This window comes from Haliotis rubra, unplaced genomic scaffold, assembly GCF_003918875.1.
Source record: "Haliotis rubra isolate DU_JTF1 unplaced genomic scaffold, ASM391887v1 Scf140, whole genome shotgun sequence".
Taxonomy (NCBI): Eukaryota; Metazoa; Mollusca; class Gastropoda; order Lepetellida; family Haliotidae; genus Haliotis; species Haliotis rubra.
In genome coordinates, this window is record NW_025765337.1 from 89,184 (window position 1) to 102,291 (window position 13,108).

Below are 13,108 nucleotides of genomic sequence, written 5' to 3' on the forward strand. Positions count from 1 at the left end.
CAGTTCCACAAGCGATCGTCCCATCTATACAAATCAACACGTTTATTAAGCATTCATGTGACTGAGATAATATACCGGTATATTGTCTGTGATGTAGCGTTACGGTCGGTCAGTGGAACACGCCTCACACACCCAGTGACGTACAGCAGGCGTTTTGCATCATCAGCCGATTCTTTTGTCGTTTATATGTTGTACACTAGTTCCATCTCCACCTGTACTTTGTAGTAATACTCATATCTGTCTAAGCGTAGGCTCGGGCGAAGAAAGGGGTAGTGGGCGTTAGATTACGGAAGTTAATAACTGACACAACTTCCGTAATCACCAGTACAAAGCGAGCTTTCAGTTTATTGTGATTATTTTGTGTGCGAAAAATATGCATTATGTGAGAGAGCGCACGTAAAATCTCCAATCATCATCATCAATCGTTCTTATTCACATTAATTTGAAGATATAACATTTCACACGTACCGCTTTATTTCTGTATAATGAGCTTACTTGTCTCCCGTCGATATCTGTCAATTGTTGTAAGGCGTCTTGTCAAAGCGACCTCAATAAGTTTGTTTGATGAAATTCACTTGTCATTTTATACTGACCGGTAAACTACCAACTATGCAAGCAATCGTCGTTGGGCAAGCGTTATGTTCTTTTGTATTAATGAATTGAGGCTATTTTAGATTTCCTTTACATGCGCAACAAAGTGTATCGTAGGAAAACCAAGTTCTATGGATAGTCAACTTCTTTATTGCAATGAGTGCGACGTTTTGGTGTCGGTACTAACACCGTTATCAAGCAAGTGAGTGATACAAAGAGTTGTGGCATGGAGAATATATACATAGCTGCATAGTGAGTATATACAATTGACATGGTTGATATACACTGGATTGCTAATTAGTGATTGGAGCAGAGTAGGTTGATGTACAGCGTGATTGTGATTAAAACAATATGCAGAATGAATTTATACAATAGATGAGTTGATGTACACTGAGATGGTAATGTGAGTTGGAGAGAGTAGGTTGATGTACACATTGATTGGTTGTGATTACAATACACAAAAGGGGGGATAGAAGCCAGCTGGACGAGGTATGGGTGGATTACTGGTGATCTTTCATTAGGTGGTGATAGGCCGAGGAGATAAAATAACCACGATCCCGGTTCATGGTGGGGCTTAAGCGTTGGAATTTTATGGCTTCAAGAAGTTTCTTGGGTAGCCTAGTGGTTTAAGCGATTGCTTGTCACGCCGAAGGCCCGGGTTCGATTCCCCACATGGGTACAATGTGTGAAGCCCATTTCTGATGTTCCCCGCCGTGATATTGCTGGCATATTGCTAAAAGCGGCGTAAAGCCATACTCATTCACTGATTGTGCTGAGAATAGAAACGGATTTCTAAAAATGATTATTATATGATATTTGCATTTGCGCCAATATCCTGCTCAGCTCAGCTGACCAAAGGCACTTTATTTTACCCTCAATCATTGGATGTAAATCTCTACGGCACATCATATTTTTTCAATCTCAACTCTCTGGGGACATACAACTCTTGCAGCCATTTAGGCACACCAAGTTAATGTGGCTTTCCCATCCTTACAAGATACCCATTCACAGCTGGGTGGACTCGGACACATAGTCATAGTACTTTGTCCAAGTTTACTGTACGTTGCTGTACCCGCAACTAGGTGTTTTCACGTATTCATGTGGCCACCATCGGGTCATTTACCAACGGATTTGGTTGTGTACTGTACACTTGTGACAACACTGAAAGAATCTGCACACAAAGTTGACACCAAGGTTTTTACACCCGGTCGCAGGTGGGCTCGATCCTGGCGTCTTAAACTCGCTGGATCACTAGCCTGGCGCCTTCGATCGCTCGCCCACGCGATATGTATAAACTATTAGACAGAAGAAAGTGATCACTTTTAAAGTAATTGTATAAGAAATAAAAACCCTGGCACAGGTTTGAACCCAAGCAGAAAACATTCTCCAAAACGCCATATGGCCCAATAACAACGCAGCTGTTCGAAACCTTGTACCAATTGTGTATTTTTCAAAACGCGGAAGACGTAATTGTGGGACAATCAGCCAGATGTAAGTGCATGGGTTTGGCATAAAACCCGATGCAAGCATGCAGTAGCCAAAACAACCATCACGAACATGCCAAGACTTACGCCAGGGCAACGAGACAGGGCGACCGGTTTGGCCAAAATGGGGGCTTCATAGCATCAGCTGGCAAAAACCTTCAACTGCATCCAGGCAACTTGATAAACCACCACCAGCAAACAGACTAGACCCAAGACCGCTCAAGATCGGGAAGACCAAGAGTCACGACACCAGCCGAAGACCGCTACATACGGCAGATCCACCTCCGGAACAGATTCGTGAGCACTAGGACACTCCATCAGCAGACGAACACATGGAATACGAGCCTACCGCCCCTTCCGTGGAATGGCCTTGGCCTGTCTACACCGTCAACGCAGACTGCAATGGGCATGAACTGTACGTCGGTGGCAGCGACGTGACTGGGAGAGAGTGCTCTTTACAGGTGAAAGTCACTTCAGGCTGTTCAGAAACGATGGCGGAGTTCGAGGGTTTTTTAAATGTACAGGAGAGCGACTGGCGCCAAACTGTGTTCAAGAAGTGCATCCGTTTGATGGAGGCGGCGTCATGGTATGGGGTGACATTTGTGGCCAGAGAACAAGAAGACTGGTAATCATCCGAGGAAATCTGAATGCCCAGAGATACAGGGATGAAGTGTTAATACCTATTGTGGTGTCCTGGGTGGTCACACTTGCTATTGATGAAGTGTGACTCTTTATGCACTTTCTGAATGAACTCTGATTTGTGTAATTTTTAATTTTGACCCCTTGACTCTTTCTTAATGAACTGCGACAAATGCAAGACTGGAATTACAATGAATTTTCAGTCAAATTATTCGAAAATGATTTCTGATTGTAAAACAATTATCATAAATCTAACATACGTATTTGTTTCTAATTTTTTGGGTCAAGTGAAGTCGGTGATAACTTTCTTTTGCAAAGTAGTATATTTATGGTCATGTGACACTATGGTCATGCAAATCTGTCATATGTCTGTTCAACTATTTATCTCATTAAAGATATATAAAATATCAACATTTGTGTGACCTTTTTATTCAAAATACCTATTTGCTTTGCAAATCTTAACAAGTAACTTAGGTTATAAAAGTTTTGGAGACTTCAAAGATCCCCATATGAAAGGTGTTACAGTAATTGTTTGGGACAAAGACTTCCTTCCTTAAACAATATAAGAATAGCATCACTTGCAACAGGGTTGCTGTATATCAAACAGCCCAGCAATGACTTGGAAGGTTTCAGTATTTGTAATATACCCACTGGGACTTGTAACAAAAAAGAACAAGCATCAGTGTACACATTGTCACTGCTGGGGTTCTCAGCAACATACAAAGTATTACATTCTGTTTGGGCCCCTCCAGGTGAGCTCCATTCAAATACTGTCACTGGGATCCTGAGCTATGGATCTTGGGATAATCCCTAGTCTGGACCCATAGAATAAAGCAATGCAAATGATTTAGTCAAATACTTTACTTCTCATATTAATTCATTCATATATGAAAAACACAGTGTGATATAAACACAACATTATATATTATGAATAAGTTGAATACAAACTGAAGTTATACTATTATGGCAGAGAGGATGGCAACCATGTATTATACTACTTTGTGGCATGAAATAAGCCGTTTCTGTTTAGTTTACAGATAAAAACATGGATTCAATATCACAATGTGGGTTATACTGACACATTAAGAATGTTACTTAGGGTTACAGTTTGATAATGCTGATTTCATTTTGAACAAATATTCCAACAATTGTTTAACCATCACTATCATTCATCCAGTCAAAACAAATAGAATCTACCAATTCCAAAAATATTTTGATTAAATACATTTGATTAAAAATTCACAAAAATAATATAAAACTCTCCCGTGTCACAACCATACATAACTCAGGTTAGACAATATATACATAGTATACACAACCACTGCACTTGACACTACAAACTGAGGCACAATGTACAGTCAATATACACAATGTACATAGTTACACTATAGACAATGTCACACACATGTATAAACCACTCACCATGTATACAATATGTTACATAATGTGTGTGTGTGTGTGTGTGTGATATAAAGCCCAAACTGATTGTACATCTAACAGACAACAGAGTACAATGTTGGCAGCACCAGGGTATTATGTCACCATCAACACTAGTCATGATATATTCTCATAAAACAATGTTGCCATGGAAATTTGTCAGCAAGAAATCAAAACAATTAATTTTTGTCTGCCATGGAAGATGAATATCATTTATTGCACAGGATAGCTGTTGTTCCAGTAGTAGAAATTGTGATGGAGTTACTTCCCCTGGCAATAACACATGTCGTCCAGCACATGGCAAAGTGGAAGCAGATTTGAAGCAGCTCCAGGCTACATGGTCTTCCCCATACATGACACAATCTCGTCTCATTCATCGCTGGATTAAACATTCACCCATATGTATCATCTGTTCACCAATTTGGTTAAAGCCATGAGCATCGGAGAGGCGCTGAAGATAATACACATGGCAGATAATTCCATGGATATGACAAAAAATGCGACAATAGTTGTATATACATACATAGAACTATCTCTTCTGTTCATCACACCAACATCTTCAAAATGCCTCACAACGAACTCATTGTGGGAATCTCGGATTTGATATATCATTTCTATGTTTCTGACATGCCAAACAATCACAAGATTGAGGAGAGAGGTCATGGGTTTGTTTCAGCAGTGTGTAGGGAGGGCTTCAACTGGTCCCACTTGGAGCTGGTCAGTGTTCACAGTGTAACTCCCTTCTAATAAAGCTTCACTTTGATCTTTCAAGATGTTTTTCTGGAGAGATCGCATCTGTGTAAAAAATGTTGATAAACTCTTTGGATGTCTTTGACTGATCTCCATGGTCATTCCATGTTGGGTTCTTTGGAGAAAATTATAGATTATTGTAGCACCATAAATTCCTGGCAAGACTTTCAGCTTTAGATGTCACTTGTTAAACCTTATCCAGCATCACTGAAAGAGATAACACATCATGAACACATCATGAACACATCATGAACACAAACTAGGACTGGCAAATGACTGAAGAAATTCCTATGTTGAGGTGGCTCCAATAGACCTTACATTTCATAAATGACAAACACTTCAAGCTCTATGTTTGTACTGAATCTAATTTGTATTTTAAGATTAAACAAAACCAATATTTTGTTGAAATATTTTGTATGATACAAGGGTATTTCTAAACAAAGCCAACTGAACATGTCCTACTGTCTCCCAATGCGTGACAGGAAAGAGTGCTCCTGTAGCAAGACATACATGCAGGTTTCTTCAGATTCCGCGGCCAGGCAATGTTGGCTTCCATTCTCTTGTAGGCAAAGACAGCTTCCTGTGTTGAGGCAAGGTATTCTCCCTTTATCATCTGTGGGCAAAGGTTGTCTGCTAGGTGGCGCTCTGCAACACAAAATAGGCATCAGAAGTAGATATCTTTATCAAGAAATTCAATAATTTATGAGTTACATATGAGCAGGGAGTTGTGTTGATTGCCTTGGACTCAAATAACACTCCAGCAAAAAATCTTCACTTCACCTTGTATCATCAAAACAGTATGCTAATTGTACACTTCATTAATTCCTCTAGTTTATTATGCCATCTAACTCCTGCTCCACCAAACTAGTATATAACCTGGCCTATGTTAAGCTACAAAAGCGTACACATACCATCTCCATCCACCAGAAGGTACAGCCCATAGTCCTGAGGATTGGTCACCTTAAACTTGTGTGCAATCAAGACACCTGCACAGAAAAATAAAGTAAAACATAAACTAATGTGTGATCACAGCCAGGCCAGTTATTAATGTTTTGAGCTATCAGCAACTGTAAGAGAGCCTGACACTCACAGACATCCTTGGTGTTCATGCTGGGTCTGATGGGAAGTGTCTTCCACACAATGCTGTCTCGCAAGCTCATCAGGAATCGCAATCTTCAGGAAACCCTGCATGTCACTGATGCTCGGAAGACGACCCTGGGAAACAGAGATGGACAAAAACATGTAAGGAAACAAAAGTACAATTTTCTCTGTGTGAAAAGGTTTGATAGTTTTTACCGTATTCATAATTATTCAAATTGAAAATAACTTGCCCATGAGTCTGTACAATTGCTGATCTGTCAGTTATAAGAAAAGGCCTGTAAATGTTAGTCAGGGCAATGATTCTTGCTATTGGTGGTACAATGGCAAACAGTCAACCAACAGGTCACATGGCACAATGGCAAACAGTCAACCAACAGGTCACATGGTACAATGGCAAACAGTCAACCAACATGTCACATGGTACAATGGCAAACAGTCAACCAACAGGTGTACAATGGCAAACAGTCAACCAACAGGTCACATGGTACAATGACAAACAATCAACCAATAGGCTCACATGGTATCATAACAAGCAATCAACCAATAGGCTCACTAAAGTACTGTTGGAAATAGAAAAAAACTGTATTTTCTCATTTATCTCTACAATTAATGTAGATGATATGTGCAAGAGTGAAATATCTGCTAAACTAAGTTCGGCCTAACTACAGTCTCAGTGGTAGGGACATAGGAAACATAGAAAAAGGACTTTACTTAGGAGACATTAGTGCAGAAATGAGCAATGCAGGGTTTTTCTAAGTCTACTCTGATTTATTTGGAACAGACCATGGCTTTATGCAAATTAGTGTGCGACGATATTGTATTATAAAGGACACTTTTTAAATGCCTAATTTGAAATTAGACGTAGCTTCATTATAAATGATAGCTGGCGTAAAAAATAATAACTTTCATGCTGAAACTATTAAGGATGTAGCTACCATGGAGTCTCACTGTCATTATATAAAGGAGGGTTCGTCTCAAAAGCAAAATCTGGAAGGGTGTCACAGACGATCGTTGGGTTCGGGATGGGGGATAGAGATATCAGCTAAGATAAGATAATCCTTTTGGGCAATTATACTGGGGAAGTACATGGCATGTCATAACAATTTCCAAATAATATCCAGTCCTGTCAATCTTCGCGATCCGGTGGTCATGCCACCTATATATTTTGAGACATTTAATACGATGGTTATCAGGTATCATACTCTTTTACATACCTCAACATAAACTTTATGAAAGAAAGACATGTAAGATGTTAATCAATAGATGAGGCATAGGTAACACACATGAAAAAGCACAAAATATCTTTGAGATGACACCTTGTGCCTGTAGGCAGCACGTGCATTTCATGCCAGGTGAGTCGACAGTCCGTCGTCATACCTGGCTGAGCGACCTCATTATCATCTATAGTCTGATCTATTGTTTTCAGCAGCTATTCGTATTTTTTCTAAGTTTTGTCCGTTTTACAAGTAAACATGCTTTTCTGAATATCCTATTACGCATCCCACTGAATGCCAAGTTAGGCCGGAGTGGGTTATTTCGACATATGCTATTTGCAGTTGTGTAAATTTTAGGGATACAGAGTAACAGCCTAAAAACAGTTTTTTTCTATTTCCAATAGGCTCACTAGGTACGATGACAAGCAATGAACTAATAGGCTCACTAGGTACGATGACAAGCAATGAACTAATAGGCTCACTAGGTACGATGACAAGCAATCAACTACTAGGCTCACTAGGTACGATGACAAGCAATCAACCAATAGGCTCACTAGGTACGATGACAAGCAATCAACCAATAGGCTCACTAGGTACGATGACAAGCAATCAACCAATAGGCTCACTGGGTACGATGACAAGCAATCAACTAATAGGCTCACTAGGTACGATGACAAGCAATCAACCAATAGGCTCACTAGGTACGATGACAAGCAATCAACTAATAGGCTCACTAGGTACGATGACAAGCAATCAACTAATAGGCTCACTGGGTACGATGACAAGCAATCAACCAATAGGCTCACTAGGTATGATGACAAGCAATCAACCAATAGGCTCACTAGGTACAATGACAAGCAATCAACCAATAGGCTCTCACTGGATGTAATGATGACAAGCAATCAACCAATAGGCTCACTAGGTACGATGACAAACAATCAACTAATAGGCTCACTAAGTACGATGACAAGCAATCAACCAATAGGCTGACTAGGTATGACAAGCAATCAACCAATAGGCTCACTAGATACGATGACAAACAATCAACCAATAGGTTCACTAAGTACGATGACAAGCAATCAACAAATAGGTTCACTAAGTACGATGACAAGCAATCAACCAATAGGCTTTCTAGGTACGATGACAAGCAATCAACCAATAGGCTCACTAGCTACGATGACAAGCAATCAACTAATAGGTTCACTAAGTACGATGACAAGCAATCAACTAATAGGCTCACTAGGTACGATGACAAGCAATCAACCAATAGGCTCACTAGATACGATGACAATCAACCAATAGGTTCACTAAGTACGATGACAAGCAATCAACTAATATGCCCACTAGGTACGATGACAAGCAATCAACCAATAGGCTCACTAGGTACGATGACAAGCAATCAACCAATAGGCTCACTAGGTACGATGACAAGCAATCAACCAATAGTCTCACTAGGTATGATGACAAACAATCAACCAATAGGTTCACTAAGTACGATGACAAGCAATCAACTAATAGGCTCACTAGGTACGATGACAAGCAATCAACCAATAGGCTCACTAGGTACGATGACAAGCAATCAACTAACAGGCTCACTAGGTACGATGACAAGCAATCAACCAATAGGCTCACTAGGTACGATGACAAGCAATCAACCAATAGGCTCACTAGGTACGATGACAAGCAATCAACCAATAGGCTCACTAGGTATGATGACAAGCAATCAACTAATAGGCTCACTAGGTACGATGACAAGCAATCAACCAATAGGCTCACTAGGTATGATGACAAGCAATCAACCAATAGGCTCACTAGGTACGATGACAAGCAATCAACCAATAGGCTCACTAGGTATGATGACAAGCAATCAACTAATAGGCTCACTAGGTACGATGACAAGCAATCAACCAATAGGCTCACTAGGTATGATGACAAGCAATCAACCAATAGGCTCACTAGGTGAGATGACAAGCAATCAACTAATAGGCTCACTAAGTACGATGACAAGCAATCAACCAATAGGCTTTCTAGGTACGATGACAAGCAATCAACCAATAGGCTCACTAGGTACGATGACAAGCAATCAACCAATAGGCTCACTAGGTACGATGACAAGCAATCAACTAATAGGTTCACTAAGTACGATGACAAGCAATCAACTAATAGGCTCACTAGGTACAATGACAAGCAATCAACCAATAGGCTCACTAGATACGATGACAAACAATCAACCAATAGGTTCACTAAGTACGATGACAAGCAATCAACTAATAGGCTCACTAGGTACGATGACAAGCAATCAACCAATAGGCTCACTAGGTACGATGACAAGCAATCAACCAATAGGCTCACTAGGTATGATGACAAACAATCAACCAATAGGCTCACTAGGTACGATGACAAGCAATCAACTAATAGGCTCACTGGGTACGATGACAAGCAATCAACCAATAGGCTCACTGGGTACGATGACAAGCAATCAACCAATAGGCTCACTAGGTACGATGACAAGCAATCAACTAATAGGCTCACTAGGTACGATGACAAGCAATCAACCAATAGGCTCACTATGTACAATGACAAGCAATCAACCAATAGGCTCACTAGGTACGATGACAAGCAATCAACCAATAGACCCACCAGGTGGTGTGCTCCGTGGTTCTCCTGTGTTTGCTGGAAGTTCTTGAGGACAAGGACTGCGCTGCTGAGGGTGGTGAGATAGTACCCACCTTCCCCTGTAAGCAAGGAGGGATGCAGCAAACCCCACATGTACTCAGCCTCAATTTCTGCAGACACCAGTCCACAATGCACCAGAACGTAAATCAACATAGGCAGGAAATCTGAAAGATAGAAAGGTACAATGGAGTATCCCTTGTGAAACAGATCTGAATATACAACCACTGAAAGCTTTACAAATGTCTTGAGATGCCAGTGTGTTGTCAGTACCTACCGTCTGCGCCCATCGACTGCTGAGTCATGGACAGCTGCTTCTGCAGCACCTGCAACATTGAAGGTAAAGGTCAGCAGCAGTGGTAAACTTTGTACCGCGCTGATTAAATCATCAAATCATTCTGTAACTACTTACTAATAGTCTACTAAGCTGATAGTGAAAGTGAAATTGTGAATGATACTCATGATGAATTTATGAGTTAAACCCATGATTACTGGATTCACTTACACAACTCTTTACAGCACGTTTCTGTGAAAGACTGATATATAAAGCACCTGTATACCCACACACTGACAATGGTGGAATGGGGCACATCTATATCCACACACTGACAATGGAGCACCTGTATACCCACACACTGACAATGGTGGAATGGGGCACCTGTATACTCACACACTGACAATGGTGGAATGGGGCACCTGTATACTCACACACTGGTATATGGTGGAATGGGGCACCTGTATACCCACACACTGACAATGGGGCACGTGTATACCCACACACTGACAATGGGGCACCTGTATACTCACACACTGACAATGGTGGCATAGGGCACCTGTATACTTACACACTGGTATATGGTGGAATGGGGCACGTGTATACCCACACACTGACAATGGGGCACCTGTATACTCACACACTGACAATGGTGGCATAGGGCACCTGTATACTTACACACTGGTATATGGTGGAGGTGGCAAACAGTAAGTTCTCCAGCTTCTTCAAGGGTGAGTATGCCTTTTGCATCTTGTCCAGGTGATGCTTAATCAACTCCATGTCTGCCTGCTTTGGGGGCTGGATGCCAGTCTGGGGGACACAGGATGTATCAGTACAACTGACCACAGGCTTAAACATGCAACTGACCACAGGCTTAAATGTACAACTGACCACAGGCTTAAACGTACAACTGATCACAGGCTTAAATGTACAACTGACCACAGGCTTAAACGTACAACTGATCACAGGCTTAAACGTACAACTGACCACAGGCTTAAACGTACAACTGACCAGAGCATATTACTGACCCAATAACACATTGGTACACTTGCACATTGGTACACAGAATATATCAGTATAATCCAATCTATTCAATAGAATACAATCACACTTTTGCAAACTTCATATTCATATTCATACTCACACACTGGTTGAGATATGTAAATTCTAAACAAGTCTCCCCATACCTTGATGCCGATCTCCTCTGGTGTTTTCGATCGGGCATACATGATATTCCTTGTCATCAGCTTCAGGCTTCCTGACCTGACAAAATGAAAACATGGAACATAAAACATTATTAATCCATCACAGGGAGGCAAGGATGAGATTAAACATGGGGATTTATGGCAGACTTGTGTGGAACAATGTGAAGAACAGATCACAGGACATGCCATAGCAGGCTGCCTGTACACTAAGTGTTTACCTGTTGTGTTCCTGGACAAACAGCTGGTAGATGTGGTGTTTCACAGGCCGGAGGACACACACGTGAAGGGCACCCTCAATGATTGCATCAATGTTCAGGAACTCATTGGCCCCCAGCTGGAGACAACAAAGTATTTGTTAGTTTAATATTTGGTCCTCCAAGAGAGAGTCTACAAATTAATGAAGTTGAGTGAGAGAGTATGTTTCATGAATGTTATTAGCACTGCAGATAGTAGATGACAAAATCTGGAAGCAATCAAACCCTCAGATTGTTGGAATACGGCCATGACAACTCACCCTGGTTCTCTCTCTCTCGATAAGCCCCTCCAGCTCACCCTCCCCATGCTTCACCAGGTAGTTCTTGATTCCTGTCATGAACTGCCGCACCTGCAACACAACAGTCACCATTAACACAACACTCACCATCAACACATCACTCACCATCAACATACCAGTCACCATCAACACAACACTCACCATCAACACAACACTCACCATCACACACCACTCACCATCAACACAACAGTCATCATCAACACAACACTCACCATCAACACAACACTCACCATCAACACAACAATCACAATCAACACCACAGTCACCATCAACACATCACTCACCATCAACACATCACTCACCATCAACACAACACTCACCATCAACACAACAGTCACCATCAACACAACAATCACCATCAACACAACAGTCACCATCAACACATCACTCACCATCAACACATCACTCACCATCAACACAACAGTCACCATCAACACATCACTCACCATCAACACAACAGTCACCATCAACACATCACTCACCATCAACACATCACTCACCATCAATACATCACTCACCATCAACACAACAGTCACCATCAACACATCACTCACCATCAACACAACACTCACCATCAACACATCACTCACCATCAACACAACAGTCACCATCAACACATCACTCACCATCAACACATCACTCACCATCAACACAACAGTCACCATCAACACATCACTCACCATCAACACAACAGTCACCATCAACACATCACTCACCATCAACACATCACTCACCATCAACACAACAGTCACCATCAACACATCACTCACCATCAACACATCACTCACCATCAACATAACACTCAAAATCAAAATAACAGTCGCCATTAACACATCACTCACCATCAACACAACACTCACCATCAACACATCACTCACCATCAACACATCACTCACCATCAACATAAGACTCACGATCAACACAACACTCACCATCAACACATCACTCACCATCAACATAACACTCACGATCAAAACAACAGTCACCATTAACACATCACTCACCATCAACATAACACTCACCATCAACACAACACTCACCATCAACACATCACTCACCATCAACACATCACTCACCATCAACACATCACTCACCATCAACATAACACTCACCATCAACACAACAATCACCACAGTCACCATCAACACAACAATCACCACAGTCACCATCAACACAACACTCACCAT

At 41.3% G+C, this 13,108-nt stretch overlaps 1 pseudogene; it reads right to left on the minus strand.

Annotated features, from left to right (window-relative positions):
* Window positions 1-3,560: 3,560 nt before the first annotated feature.
* The window catches only part of LOC124268871, a 120,098-nt pseudogene continuing 110,550 nt past the window's right edge, over window positions 3,561-13,108 (minus strand).